The sequence below is a fragment of the Aethina tumida genome, chromosome 7, assembly GCF_024364675.1.
Source record: "Aethina tumida isolate Nest 87 chromosome 7, icAetTumi1.1, whole genome shotgun sequence".
Classification (NCBI taxonomy): Eukaryota; Metazoa; Arthropoda; class Insecta; order Coleoptera; family Nitidulidae; genus Aethina; species Aethina tumida.
The window spans coordinates 9,845,063-9,858,884 of record NC_065441.1 but is presented as its reverse complement, the minus strand read 5'-3'; the positions used below and the strand labels follow the sequence as shown (position 1 = coordinate 9,858,884).

Below are 13,822 nucleotides of genomic sequence, written 5' to 3'. Positions count from 1 at the left end.
AAAAGAAGTTTTGAACTATTACAAAGAAATAATATTTAAAATAATTCATCAGTGAACTTAAATAGATATTATTAATGAATTATTCGTATTTTGTTGATTGAGAATTAATTGTTAACTTAAATATAAGAACCACTTTTTATTTTTTTCATTGTAGGATATAACTTTTAACTATAAAAATAAATAATTATGATACATCTGAACAATATTTCTGAAAATATGAATGCTAATACATCCCTGTAAAAGTGGTCAGCTTTTTGTGACCCTCGAAATGTGACGGACGGGCCATTCGTCATAAAAGTAACCCCGACGATCGCCCGCATCCATTGTTGCATTCATAAGTTTGACGACGGTTTTGTTATTCACGTGTTTGCTTGCATGAATCCATGAAATTCGACGCAAATGTGACACATCCATGCACGATACACAGTTACGGTAAACAAAATCGCCGATATTTCAGCTCCGGTCCGTTTTGGGCAAATCCGTAAATGAGCTTATTCGTCGACCACCATAACTAAATCCCAAGGCGTGGATAATTTTCGATTCGTAATCTGGTTAAGAAACTGAATATCCGGATATTGAAAGGACGGATCTTGCTAAATTTGATGTGACTAATTCGTGTGAATGATTGATTCAATATTAGATTTTTAACGAATTTTATAACACACCTATGTATGTTGTATGTGTTTATGCAAAAAAGAATCACCTGAAAGTACATAAACATTCATATTACTTTACAAATTTTTCCTATAAACTGTCATTTAAAAAAATGCTAGATTGCTACACCAAACTTAAGATATTATAGAAGTTTACCATTACTACTTTATTAAAAACTTTGATTCTGGAAATAGTATTATTAAAAGAAAGAATCAACGTTAACCCATAAAACTTTATTATTAATATTTTTATGAAACATCTCAACTTGAATTTAGATATTATTAGTATAGCACTATATGGTATCTATTAAGAACACATTTTTAATTATTTAAATAAACCACAAATGTCAATAAACGAAGTGTTTCACCTAAAAGTAAAATTGTGACTTAAGCCATTATAAGAGTGACGTTAAATTATTTAAAATTATTAATACTTAATACATATGAATTCAAAAACTGTGGTTTTGAAAAGAAATATACAATATAATTAAAAGATATTTCTAAAATTATCACACTCCACAGTTTATTCAAATACTTTGTCATTATTATTTATGAAACATCTAAAGTTGATGCAATTAATGTAGATTAAGAATGCAAAGTAAAAACATTATTTCAGTTAAATCGCCAATAATCTATCATAATTCAGTTTGATTTCTTTTTACGAATTGTGCAGTCCCTCCCTGGACGGATGCAGCCGTTGATGAGTTGCAATTTTCGTTTACAATACAGTTGCGTTTCATTACGTCTTCCACAGTTGGACAATCCATGGAAATGTCACTTAGGGCATTATAAATGGACCAATTTTCGCCCAGCAACTATATTCAGAAATGTGATATTTTTCAAACTAAATGATTGCGACAACAGATCTTTATCGGTGTCTATTGTAAAAAGGTACGGTTCAATCTTACTAGTGAATTAGTAATATTAGAACCATAAATGCATTTCATATTTCAAACATATCCTCTCTTTAGAAAAATGTATTTTTAGTCCAATATGTTTATATTCATTTAAATATTTTTTATTAACCAATGTATTGCTCTATTTTCTGGCCTTGCTAATAAAGGATGTTGAAGATAAATGATTAGGATAAAGTTATGCTTTTTACATGTATTGAACATATTAATTAACATAAATACTTCAAGAAGTTTGCTAGTAAGAGCTAATTATATTTTGATGTAAAAGCTCAGTCACCATGCAACTTCACAAAGTGGACATTCTTTTTCTATTGTGGCTTGGCAAAGTTAAGTACAAAAGTTCAGGAGTAAGGAATATACAATGCACCAGCACTACCTTTGTAAAGCATCCAACTTTACAATTCTCTTACCGAAAACTTTATTATTATCTCGGGATAATTCCCAAATTAAGTTTCGGTACGGTGGTCAGAAGAAAACACAAGACGACTCCGGAATCAGTTTAAAGTGGGCGAAAGTGATAAAAGATAACAGGGGGACTCACATTAAATGCCACTCACAGAATTCCTGTCGAGTGCTTTCTGATTTTCCAATATAAATTTCTCGTAATTCATATTTTATCACGAAATTTTTCAATAAAGTTTATCTTATCACCGTTTCATTATTAGAAAATTTTATACATAAAGTACTATTAATTATTATTAGTACAGATATTACAAATACATAATTTGTAAACTTATGAATTTTATTTACACATTTCATATTTTTTTATTTTTTATTTTATGTATTCCGAAATAATGAACTTATAAGCAAATTTTTCATAATTAATTTTTAATGGGAATAAAACACTAATCAATACTTTACTATTATTAATTGACTGTAATTGTTTCATATAAAAGTACAATTGAGACTTAAGACATTATAAAAGCCATAAACTACTTAATAAATAATTTAGAAAAAAGTGTTATTAAAAGGTTTTCACATTTATGGTTTATTTAAATAAACCATAAATGTCAAAATTATTTCACATGAAAGTAGAATTGTGACATAAGTCATTATAGAGGGTGACCTTAAATTATTTTAAAATTGATAATACTAAAGGGAATAAAGTGTAGTATACACTAAACAATACTAACATTATTCAGATAATTGGAATTTCATACAAAAATTGAAAATCTTAATATCCTTTTGTAATTTGTAAACATTCTTTTAAATTTTATTTGCTCATTTAATAATTTTATTATTTTTTATTTGAGCTATTCCTACACAAATGTCCTATAATTTTAAACTAATCGAGATTGAATATTTATTAAAATAATCTTGGTAGAGTCTTTTGACAAGAATACTTTAGAGAATTATAATTTAGTTCTAACATAAATAAAGTGTAGTATACACTAATCAATAGTGTACATTATTTGGAGAATTGAATTACTACCTTTACAAAGCATTGCAGATACATAAATTAGAAATAATCTTACTTTCAGCTATCATTTTTTATTTTTCATTATTGTATTTGTAAAGAAGATAACGAAATAATCTTCTTTATTAATAATTTATGATTAATCTTTTTCAATTATTAATGGACCAGAAATAATAGACAGAGAGCAGATTTCATAATTTAAGACAAAGTTTATAAAAGTATAGTATGGGTAGTCAATGACGATTTCCAACGACACGATTTCAGTTTTAATTGCAAGGTATTACGTTCGCTTATCAGTTGTATATGTGTATGTCACGTCCAAGCAGTACGTTTATCTTTCGGCCTTTGACGGGTTTCACAGAGCATGCAGGTGACCACATGAGCCCAACAACAGGACATCCCGGTGTCATGTCTTTGTTATCCAGTGTCTAACACCCGCATTGTGCTATAAACAAGCCATCGTTTATGCATGCGTATGTTCCAAAGTTAATTTGTTCACGGACATGTTAAAAATACTGTAATTTAAATTTAGTCCACTTATATTATATCTATGCTACGTATTCAACAAATAAACACACGGTAAATTTCAATATCTGCACGTATTTAGAAATGGTATTGAAAGAGGCCTTACATAATAGTGGCATAATCAAGACGGGCAATCTTGTGCAGTCAAAGAAGTAAAGCGTCGTCCACTTCATCATATCCGGGTGCTGAACTGAAAACCGGAAACGTGCTATTCGCTGCTCGTCCAGTGTGGCGATTCTCTAGCGGAACTTAGAGAAAAATTATTGTCACAGTTTTGCATTCTTATTCCTTCACCCGCTAGACTATTGTGATCCTCGCTGCATGACATTGTTTAGGAGATACAGTTAAATTGTTATTTATGACGGACAGATTAAAAAATATCCGCAGCGATGGTTCTGACGAAACTGTCTTAACCTCTATCACTCTTAATAAAAACTGAAAGAAATGTAGTTTTTATAATAAGTTTGTGTATTTATTATTATTTATAATACATGATAATAATTTAAAATTGGAATGAAAAAAATGTATATATTTTAAATAAAGGTACTAAGGTAAAGTAAAATTTCTTTTCTTTTTGGAATCTCAGTTTTTGCTCAAATACTATATTTGAATATCGTTGAAATAATTTAATATCATTCAGCAATTTTTTATCTAAAGTAGTAACGCAGGTATATATATTGTTTATTTTAAATTTTATTTTTTATGATTTAGAAAAGCTTTCTACTTAATTATTAACTAATTGATACATTGTTTGATTGGATAAATTCGTTAAAAAGATTTTTGTATATATAATTATATTAAATATTTTATTATATTTATTATTATTGTCATATTGTTAACTGATTACAAAAAATGTAACATAGATTAACCCAAATACGAATTTGAATTAAAAACTACATGCATCAGTGATAGTAAAGTCCCCGTGAAGCGTTATTTTCCGCACGTGACGACGGTCTTTAAAAGACCAGCAGCACAATTCATTCCGCTATTCCACAACTATTCACAGTGCCTATTGAGACGTTCATATTTTTTTGTTTTATCAATTATCTGAAGCAATGTTTAGATACGCCTCGTTGTTGATACGAAAAATGTTACCTAGACTAATTCTCCGTTTTATATACATTTTTTATAAGATTACAGTAAAGAAGTGCTCTAAAGTTTTCAAATAATGATGAAATAAAATGATTGTTTTAAATAAAATGTTGTATGCATATTTAAAATCGCAGTTTAATGATTCTGACCGTAATTCACTTTCTAGGTCATTTACAACTAGAAATTGAGATTCGTATCATCCTTTGAAAATTACATTTGATGTAGATTCAAATCAGAATCGTGAGGAATAATGGTTGAAATTTTTAAAGCATCTCACTGTAAAGCTTAATAAGAAACCCACATTATTATTTGTATGGACTTATTACATGTGTTGCATTGCTTGTAACTCTTGTAAGATTTTATCAATAGTGTTAATTGAACACGAAATTTTTTAGTGTTAAAATAACATTGATACTCATTAGCAATTGACAAAAAATTTTAATAAACGCAAGTATTGTGTTTGAAAGTTGATAGATAATATTGCTAAATAACTAATAAATATTCATTATCTGACCTTTAGTTAAACCTATTTAACGTATTATTTTAAAGAAATAATTGTTTGCCGTTAGTCCTTATCTAGGAAATAAACTAGTGTCCATTTAACATGACATATAATATAAAATTACACCTTTTATCAATAATATTTACCGCTGATGTAATTAATTAAATGATTTTTGCAATTAAACATTAGCATTAAATTATCTCTATAAACTGAAAGACGCTTGTGGACATTCATTAGCATATATGACGGCGAAAAAATCATTCATTCTGTTAAGGTGCGGTGTTAAGGTCATCTTCAATAAATGATTGGAAACTCTTATTTTAGGTCAGTATATGCGACTTATTAAGTACCGAGTAAATGTAGACAATAATTCAAATAATACGTACGCGTGTAAATAAGCAATCTTAGATCAGAACTACTCTTACGATAATAAATGTGTATGCCAATGTTCATATTTTATACACTTATATCCCAATTTTAACAAATTGTGCGGTAGCAGTACTGGAATGAACTCTAGACACTTTAAAATAACGAGTTATTCAAACATTTTCAATACGTAAAGTGGACCTACGGTTTAAACAAACTTAAAATTGGTTTATAATGCCATAAATCTATTTTGCTGCAATCAAATTATAATACAATCTGGATTCAATAATTTTATTTTATTTTTCAAATATCACAGTTCAAATAATTAATTGACAGGAACCCATTCCAGAAGCTTTTCAATTTCTTGCTGGAACCGACCGTCGCAAAAACAGAATGATGATAATAACACGGCGACTCGGACTGAAGGTCTCGCAAGGGCAATACATCGAAGCAGTCTCGAGATCGGGAACCAAGAGAGAAGAGAACTGGCGAGGATGTCCGGAAAATCGTTGGGTCGTGACAGGTCGCTCATCTAGGGGTCACTCATTGACAGGAAGAGCTGCAAGGGTCAGTGGTCATTCCCGTGGCCGGCAGTTCGTGGGACGACTCGCACGGCTCCCATTGTTACACATGCACATACAATCAACTTATTCTTCCTCTTCTTAATAACATGCTCTCTTCCTCTTTTTATGCGAGACGTTTAACTATGAATTTTCTATTGTTTCAAACTTATGGGAACGGATTTTTGCGCAAAGCCACGAGACGTATAATAAACTACTTATATTAATTAGGCATTTATATTTAATAACCGACTTTCGTACGTATTAATTTGTTGTGATTGACTAAACTTATTTGTTTATTAGTATTTCAATGATCCAAAATGAGTATTATTACGCAGTGCCATTAAAAGTACCCTAAAATTGTATATTAAAATTATATTAATACAAATATATTTAGTAATTTACACCAATAGCACACACAATATCAAATATCGAATGGTGCCACTTTTTTTTTAATAGCACATGCCATAAACAACGCAAGCGACCATAAAAAATAAATCATTTCAACTGTCCTTTATAAAAAAAGGGTTTCTGGTAGCACCTGGTCGCCACTAGTCCTTTATTAATATAAGAACATGCGGGCACAATGAAATAAAAAACGACCGACGAAAAAAAACGTGAGGGACACTTTGGTTTATTTAAATATTTTTTTAGTATTGAATTGCATTAATATAGGTCGGTCCAAGATTACATACACGGAAAGGGTGTAACGGCATTAAGTAAATGGGGATGTGTCACAGTACAGTACCATCAACTAACCGCCTGACAGTGATGATAATTAAAAACTTTATTGTAAAAGTATTGAATTCTTACGTACCTCCTGGTACCATTGGTCTTCAATAAGTTTTTATCGGGTGTTGATATTTCAATCTCATCAAAGATAATTATTATTATTTGTAACTCTAGATCATAATAATAAAACAAATTTTATGTTTTGCATGTGGCTGCTTACAATTCGTTGATAACAAAGGAGACATTAATCAAATATAACGTATAATACCCAAACAATGGGTTTAAGCAAAGAGAAAAACGACAATGTTGTTAATAGGAAAGCAAAAACTTGACTATGCCCAAACGGAAATTAAAAAGTGATTATAGAGATGTTAAATATTTTTTTATAATTAAAACGGTACACCACGACAAAAAACATCATCTGAAAAATTACTTGGAATTTATTGTCCGTTTTTTTTTCTTTTCATTTGCATATAGTTTGAAAAGATTATAAATAACAACCTTTAATCATGGTATCGCGTAAAAAATGTTGGGGACAGTTTTTTCCCATACCACCAAGTATTCTTATATTCGCCAACCATTAGAGGGGTGACTTTTTCTAGGTATCCTAGCTACCTTAAAAAACATTGTGAATTACCATAAACGTTTTTTTAAAGGAAGACCTTACCCCCTGATTTTTTTTTATTTCTCACGGTTATTTAGACGTATGCATTAAACTTGAACTTGATGCCAGTTGCTTCTAGAATCTACGAAAATGTTGTTTTGTAACGTTTCGGCATTCACACATTGTAGTGAAAGATTCAGCAAATTTAGATAACTACTTAAATAGGCCAAAAAATATATGAGCTTGTTGTCCTGTTTATCAAAACACAATATAAATTAAACTAAAATGTACTTCATGCGGACTTACTTTGTTTATTTTTTTACATATGCATTACATTTCAATGAATTTAAAAACGTCTCCAGTTCATCATAATTATGTTTTTCGATTGTTTTGGTTTTACAGCCAGTTACGTGTTTTTGCTTCAATATATGGTTTTGAACCTCCTTTAATAATCGTTTGGTGTTAGACGAATGGAACGTTACTAAATTTGTATCAGAAACTGTCATATGGTCTTCCTTTGTTGTTTTCAATGCCCTTTCCAATGCTACTAGGAGAACATTACCAATTAATTTTTCCTCTGGTGTTTCCTTACGTTCCAATTTTTCCAAATCCTTTTTCAGCTTCCTATTCTCCTTGGTGATCGCCACAATCATTTCCATAAATATTTCGTTTTTGTAACTCTGCTTGTCACTTATATTAAATAAGTGATTAACACATTGTTCCAGTTTCTCAATATGTGAACGTAAAGACGCATTTTCCTTCAAAATTGCCCTAATAATCTTCTGGTTCTCCATAACGCCCTAATTATTTCACAAAGTAATAGTTTCTTTATAAAATTGACCAACTTTTCGCAATATGTATCCGATTATTGTCATAATGTTGATATGATGTACTACATGAATGGATTCATCGAAATTTGGAAGAATTTATAAATCTGACATATGTGACATTTCTTGATGATTTAACATGTGACATAATCCGTTGTTTAATTGTTCAAAGTTTTAATCATGTTAACTGTCACGTTATTAATTGTGGTCCAGCAAAAAGAAGCGTACGGCCAATTCAATTGACTTTATCTGTGCAGCCTGACGTAATACACATTATGTAGGGGTAGTTTGTCGGGACAGCACAATGTACAATCGGTCAAACCATCCCTTAAAAACATATCCATAATAAATTCACGGAATATTTTACTGACAGTCTGATTGCAACAAATCAATAATAAATACGTTTTATCAATGACAAATCTGAATAGGGTTGGCTTTTAATTAACTGATTATAAGTCTGGCGAAAAATCATTTCAAAAACAGGTTCAAGGTTAAATATAAATATATAGGATATAAAGCTGATTCAGCATAATGTAAAATTTATATTTTGTTCGATTTTGTATGATTTTATTATTTTATATTACGTTATTTGGAACTGTAGTAAAATTCTGTGAATAGACAGCACAATTATTATTATTAATCATCACGACACTGAATCAATTTTCCGATCGTAGTCCGTCATGTGGAATATTTTTTTCCAAACAGGTTTACTTTCGGGATATTATTATCTTTTTGCGATAAGAATACGCGGATTCATTTGTTTTGTCGACGAAAACAATGGCTGTCGATACTGTGGACAGTATGGTGGCGAGTTACATATTGATTTTCTTATCATAAACAGTTACAAATATGTTGGCCAATTCCCTGTTGTTTTTTCAAGTGAAAAATTAAGCAGTAAGGTTAATTACAATTTTTTTAATACAAATTTTGTGGAGAATCTCATTGTTCGCAAGAAGGAATAAATCAAAGGGCATACTTCTAAAATTCAAACATAGTAATTAGTTTTAATTTAAAGAGTATAATACACAAAAAACAACTTTTTTAAATTGTTTAATAGCTCTTTATCTATCATTTGATGTATCACAAGATTAACCATTGCCAAAAAATGGCAAGGAATTAAGTTCACATGTTGAAAAGTTTTCTTCTAAAATAGATATTTTAAAAAAATATACACTCTACAATTAGTAACATAATAATAGTATAGTTTTTATTTAGAAATTGACTAAAAAAATAAATTAATTAAGAACATATCCAAATATAACTTCTTAAAATTAAAATTATACATTTAATAATGTACTTTTTCATTAATTTTGTATATTTCTGACTGCTATAATTTTATATACCAGTCACTTCCCACGCAAAATATCGGACTGAAGCGTCGCAAAAACCCATAATACGCAATAGTTTCGGTCTTCGCTGGGGGTAAATAATCATTATGTGGGGGACGACCGACTGAAATTACTCTCCTGTATGCAAGGCCGTTTTATTCGTAAAAAGGGGACACGCGACCTATTTTTTCGGACCTAATCGGCATATTGTAATTCATTATAATACGCAGTGTCCACTGTACTCTGGTCAAAACATCTGCCACGCACAAAATCTATACAAAAATTTGAGGGGAGTTCCGATATGGAATTGTTTGATACGTAAACTGCTTAGTGAATCAATTTTTTTATTTGTAGAATAACTGTTAGTTTTTGGTTTAATTTTATAGAAATTATATTTTATTTCCTGGTTTAGTTACTTTCCATTCATCGTCATTACTTGAAACCGATTTTTTGTTAAAAAATATTACCACGTAAAACAATTGTTAGAAATGTATTATTGGCTAATTATTCGCAAATACCAAACAACTTTCAAAACTAGAAAAAGTTCACAAAAAAGTATTTATTATTTTAATCAATTTTAACATCTTGTTAATTTACTTATTATATTAACGTTATGATATTTTGGGAAAGTAAATATAATTTCACTTGAATGTATTAATAATAATATTTATAAGTGTTTCTGTATGCTTACAATTATTTACGAGTATTAGTGTAATAATGAAAATTGAAAACAACGGTGAAAGTATTTGAACTGAATAAACATCTAACAAACTTCTTCATTCACTATGAAGCTCAGTCAACGGTTTGGACAATGCAAAAATTATTTTCCCCGCACCCCAAACAAAATCAGTAAACATATGAAAATCACGAAAGTACATTTAGCTTCCTGCCCTCGCAATTGCGGTGAAAAAATGGGGAGTTTATGGCAAAATACAATTGCAGTTGACCAGGCAAATGTTGCATCTGAAAAAGTATCAATAAAAGAACTTTTTTTATCAATCTTCTGTACATTACGTCTGTAATATATACTAATATACACTAATATATGAATATATAAAGATTAATGATCATTATTATTATTATTGAGAAAATATTAATTTATTCTCTTCTAACTAGATAATTAAAATATATTAATTTATTGAATTTTTTATTTATTTTTAAATTATATTTATTTAATTTACTCACAGTTTATTATTTAGTTCAGTGCTTATACTTCAAATGACCCATATTATTACATAATCATTACTTGGCTGACCAACTATCAGAAAAAAAAACGGGGGAAGCACATAGGGTCAGAGGTAAACTTTAGCGAAACCGGACGTCGGTGCGTCTTCCAAAAATACAAAAATGACCATCGAGCATTGTGCACATGTCACATACGACCCATTGTCAACGAAACGCTATTTATTTGCATAGGGGTCAGTTTATTTTTATTGTGCAATAAATGTATGCAAATAGAGTAGCGGTGGACGACTGTTACGAGGGTTTCGGTTTTTCAAGTGAAACGTTTATATTTCATTTCGGTTTCCATTAATCCACTTCGTTAACGCTTGTAAAGCTTGGGCATTACTGTAACTATTTTTATTATCACAATATATTGTTTAACTCTAGTCCTGTAGAGTCTTCAACCGAACAAAAATGCCTCCTTTTTTAATGGATCATTATTTATAGCAACAAAGGGCACAGTCAGCTAAATAGTTTAATAGGAACTTGTCTGACGTTTTTTTTTAGAAATCAACCGGCATTTCATACTTGTTAGGGCATCAACGGTTTTTTTCAATGTTTTTTTCGCCATAGTCAGTTATATCTCGGTATATCTCCCATAACACACATCCAAGGTTTGATACAAACAGACCCCTTTGTTTTTGAGGGATAGCGATAGGTTAGGGGTGACAAAAAAACTGTTGTTTTTCGCAACTACTCTGGGGTCTAACTTCGGTTAGATTTTATGTGCCGTCTAATTTACATATAATTTATAATATTTTTTTATACAATACCCTGACTGACATTTTTTATTGCACTACCATCATGGCACAACAACGATTTCGTTAATTCTATTGTGTTAACCAATTAATTGTATTGAGTTTTTTTAATGTTTTAGGACCCGTTCACAATACAAAAAAATAAGTTCCAATTAATTTAATTAGTTACACTTGGGCATAGACAAATATTTGTTTTACAATGAAAATATTTAATTTTTGCCTCGATTTCCCATAAAAATATGTCACCTTAAAATATCTAAGTAAAACTAAAACTGCAATTGATTTTCACAGTTATTTGATTAATTTTAATTCTGAAAATACTAAAATGAATGTAGTTACGATAATTACTTTTTCGTAAAAGTAATAAATAGTTAATATATGTTAGCTTACGTCATCACCTTCACCGATGGACCGATGCGACGTGCTCACATCTATTTAGACTAGTTTTGTTTTATAAGCAAATCGAAGTATTTGTTTACATTTAATAATCGGGGCAGTTCTTAAGAAAGAACCAGGCAGTCAAGCTTTAGATGTCGAGGGTTAAACCACGTTTGTTGTAATAAAGCGTATTATTGTGAATTTAGTGTTTTAATCAAACTAAAAAGACAGATTAACAGTCGCTAATCTATCATCAGAAGTGGGATATCTTCTCGTGAATTATTTCCGGAAGAAAGGACCTAAAAAAATATTTTTTTTTTTTTGTGTTTCTTTGTGAACGAACAAACAATAGTGAAAAACACAAACGCGCAGTGAGTCCGAACGTTGTGAACATTACCGAAAGTGCATCGGAGAGAGACTAGTAGCAAGAAAGTAACCACAGATTCCAAAAACAAAACATGGAAATTTTATCGACAATGGCCAACGCCCAAACTACTCAAGTAACATTGAAGATGGCTGCGCAGAAGGTTTAAGTGAGGCTGCAGCGCAGTTTCGACTTGTAAGATTTAGAAATTGCATTTGAGGAATATGACTTGAATTTGTCAGGAATGGACGAGTGGGTTACGAAAGAAATAAAAGAACAACCGAATGCCGTTTGATCTCATAAACTCTCCATCAGATTATCAGAGCGCCATCGTTAAAGCCCTTGGACCACTTAAAGACGATATTACGTTTGTTTATGTTGATGATGTGTTGTGCCCTGCTCGACCCGTTCAAGAACGTCTTAAGAACTTAAGAAAGGACACTGACGCCCTTAAATATACAAAAATGTAACTTTTTCCAAACATCTGTGAAATATTTAGGTGTGATCGAAAAAGGACTGGCTGGATATTTTAGACATCTTGTGAAAAACTTTGCTACTCTAACAGCACCGATATCTGCACTGTTACGTGATGGAAAATCGTTTGAATGGACATGTAAATGTGAAAATGTACGATTGACTTCTTATCCGATTTTCAACATTTTTGATCTGGAATTGTCAACCGAACTACATACAGAAGCAAGTTCGTTAGGATTAGATGTCGCTGTTAGCTGTCGAATAGAAGAAAGTTGAAACAAAAGTATCACGGACCCTTTGAGATAACGCATTGTTAACCTAATGAGAGGTACGCACTCCGAAGGATTGGCAGCCGAGGTAGAACTACAATAGCAGCGCATGAACAGTTACGAACCTGGCCAGATACAGAAATTCTATAAGGTATGATGGATATAGATTTATTTAATAAGATTGATGTGTGAATGTGTGTAAAGGTCCCTGCTTAGTAGGCTGTTTAAGGTCCCTGTGTATCAGGCTATATGTGAAGGTCCCTGCTTAGTAGGCTATGATTAAGGTCCCTGCTCGGCAGGCTATTTTTAAGGTCCCTGCGTCGCAGGCTATTTTTGAGGTCCCTACTTTGCAGGCTATGTTTAAGGTCCCTGCTCGGCAGGCTATTTTTAAGGTCCCTGCTCTGCAGGCTTAGATTGTTGTGTTCTGGGTCTGTGAGACAAGCGGGTAATAGACCTGGTAGTGGTTGAACCGCCTCTGAGCTCCTGGCTAGAATATGGTATCTTTTGATAGCACTTGAGAGTCATGGGTGTAACAGACCTGTTGATGGTTGAACCGCCTCTGAGCTTCTAGTGGTTGTTAACTGTGCCACATAACAGTCTATTTTGTTAAATGAAATAAGGTTTAGACTTAGTTCTTCGAATATATTTTGAGCTTGTACTGCTGTTATAATGTTTACAGATTACCGGTGTCAGGTGAATCTTTGCAAAACTGCGGAAGGTGCGAGGACGCCCCACATGTCAGGAAGGCCGTGTTAGCTTACGTCATCACCTTCACCGATGGACCGATGCGACGTGCTCACATCTATTTAGACTAGTTTTGTTTTATAAGCAAATC

The 13,822-nt window shown here is 31.2% G+C and overlaps 1 long non-coding RNA gene across 1 annotated transcript; it reads right to left on the bottom strand.

Moving 5' to 3' along the window:
• Nucleotides 1–7,183: 7,183 nt before the first annotated feature.
• Nucleotides 7,184–8,340, bottom strand: LOC126266260 (uncharacterized). The gene is made up of 3 exons (XR_007548697.1): nucleotides 7,672–8,340; nucleotides 7,429–7,507; nucleotides 7,184–7,376 (listed from the first exon to the last, which is right to left on the bottom strand). It is a non-coding gene; the product is annotated as an uncharacterized LOC126266260 (long non-coding RNA).
• Between the last annotated feature and the right edge of the window lie 5,482 nt (nucleotides 8,341–13,822).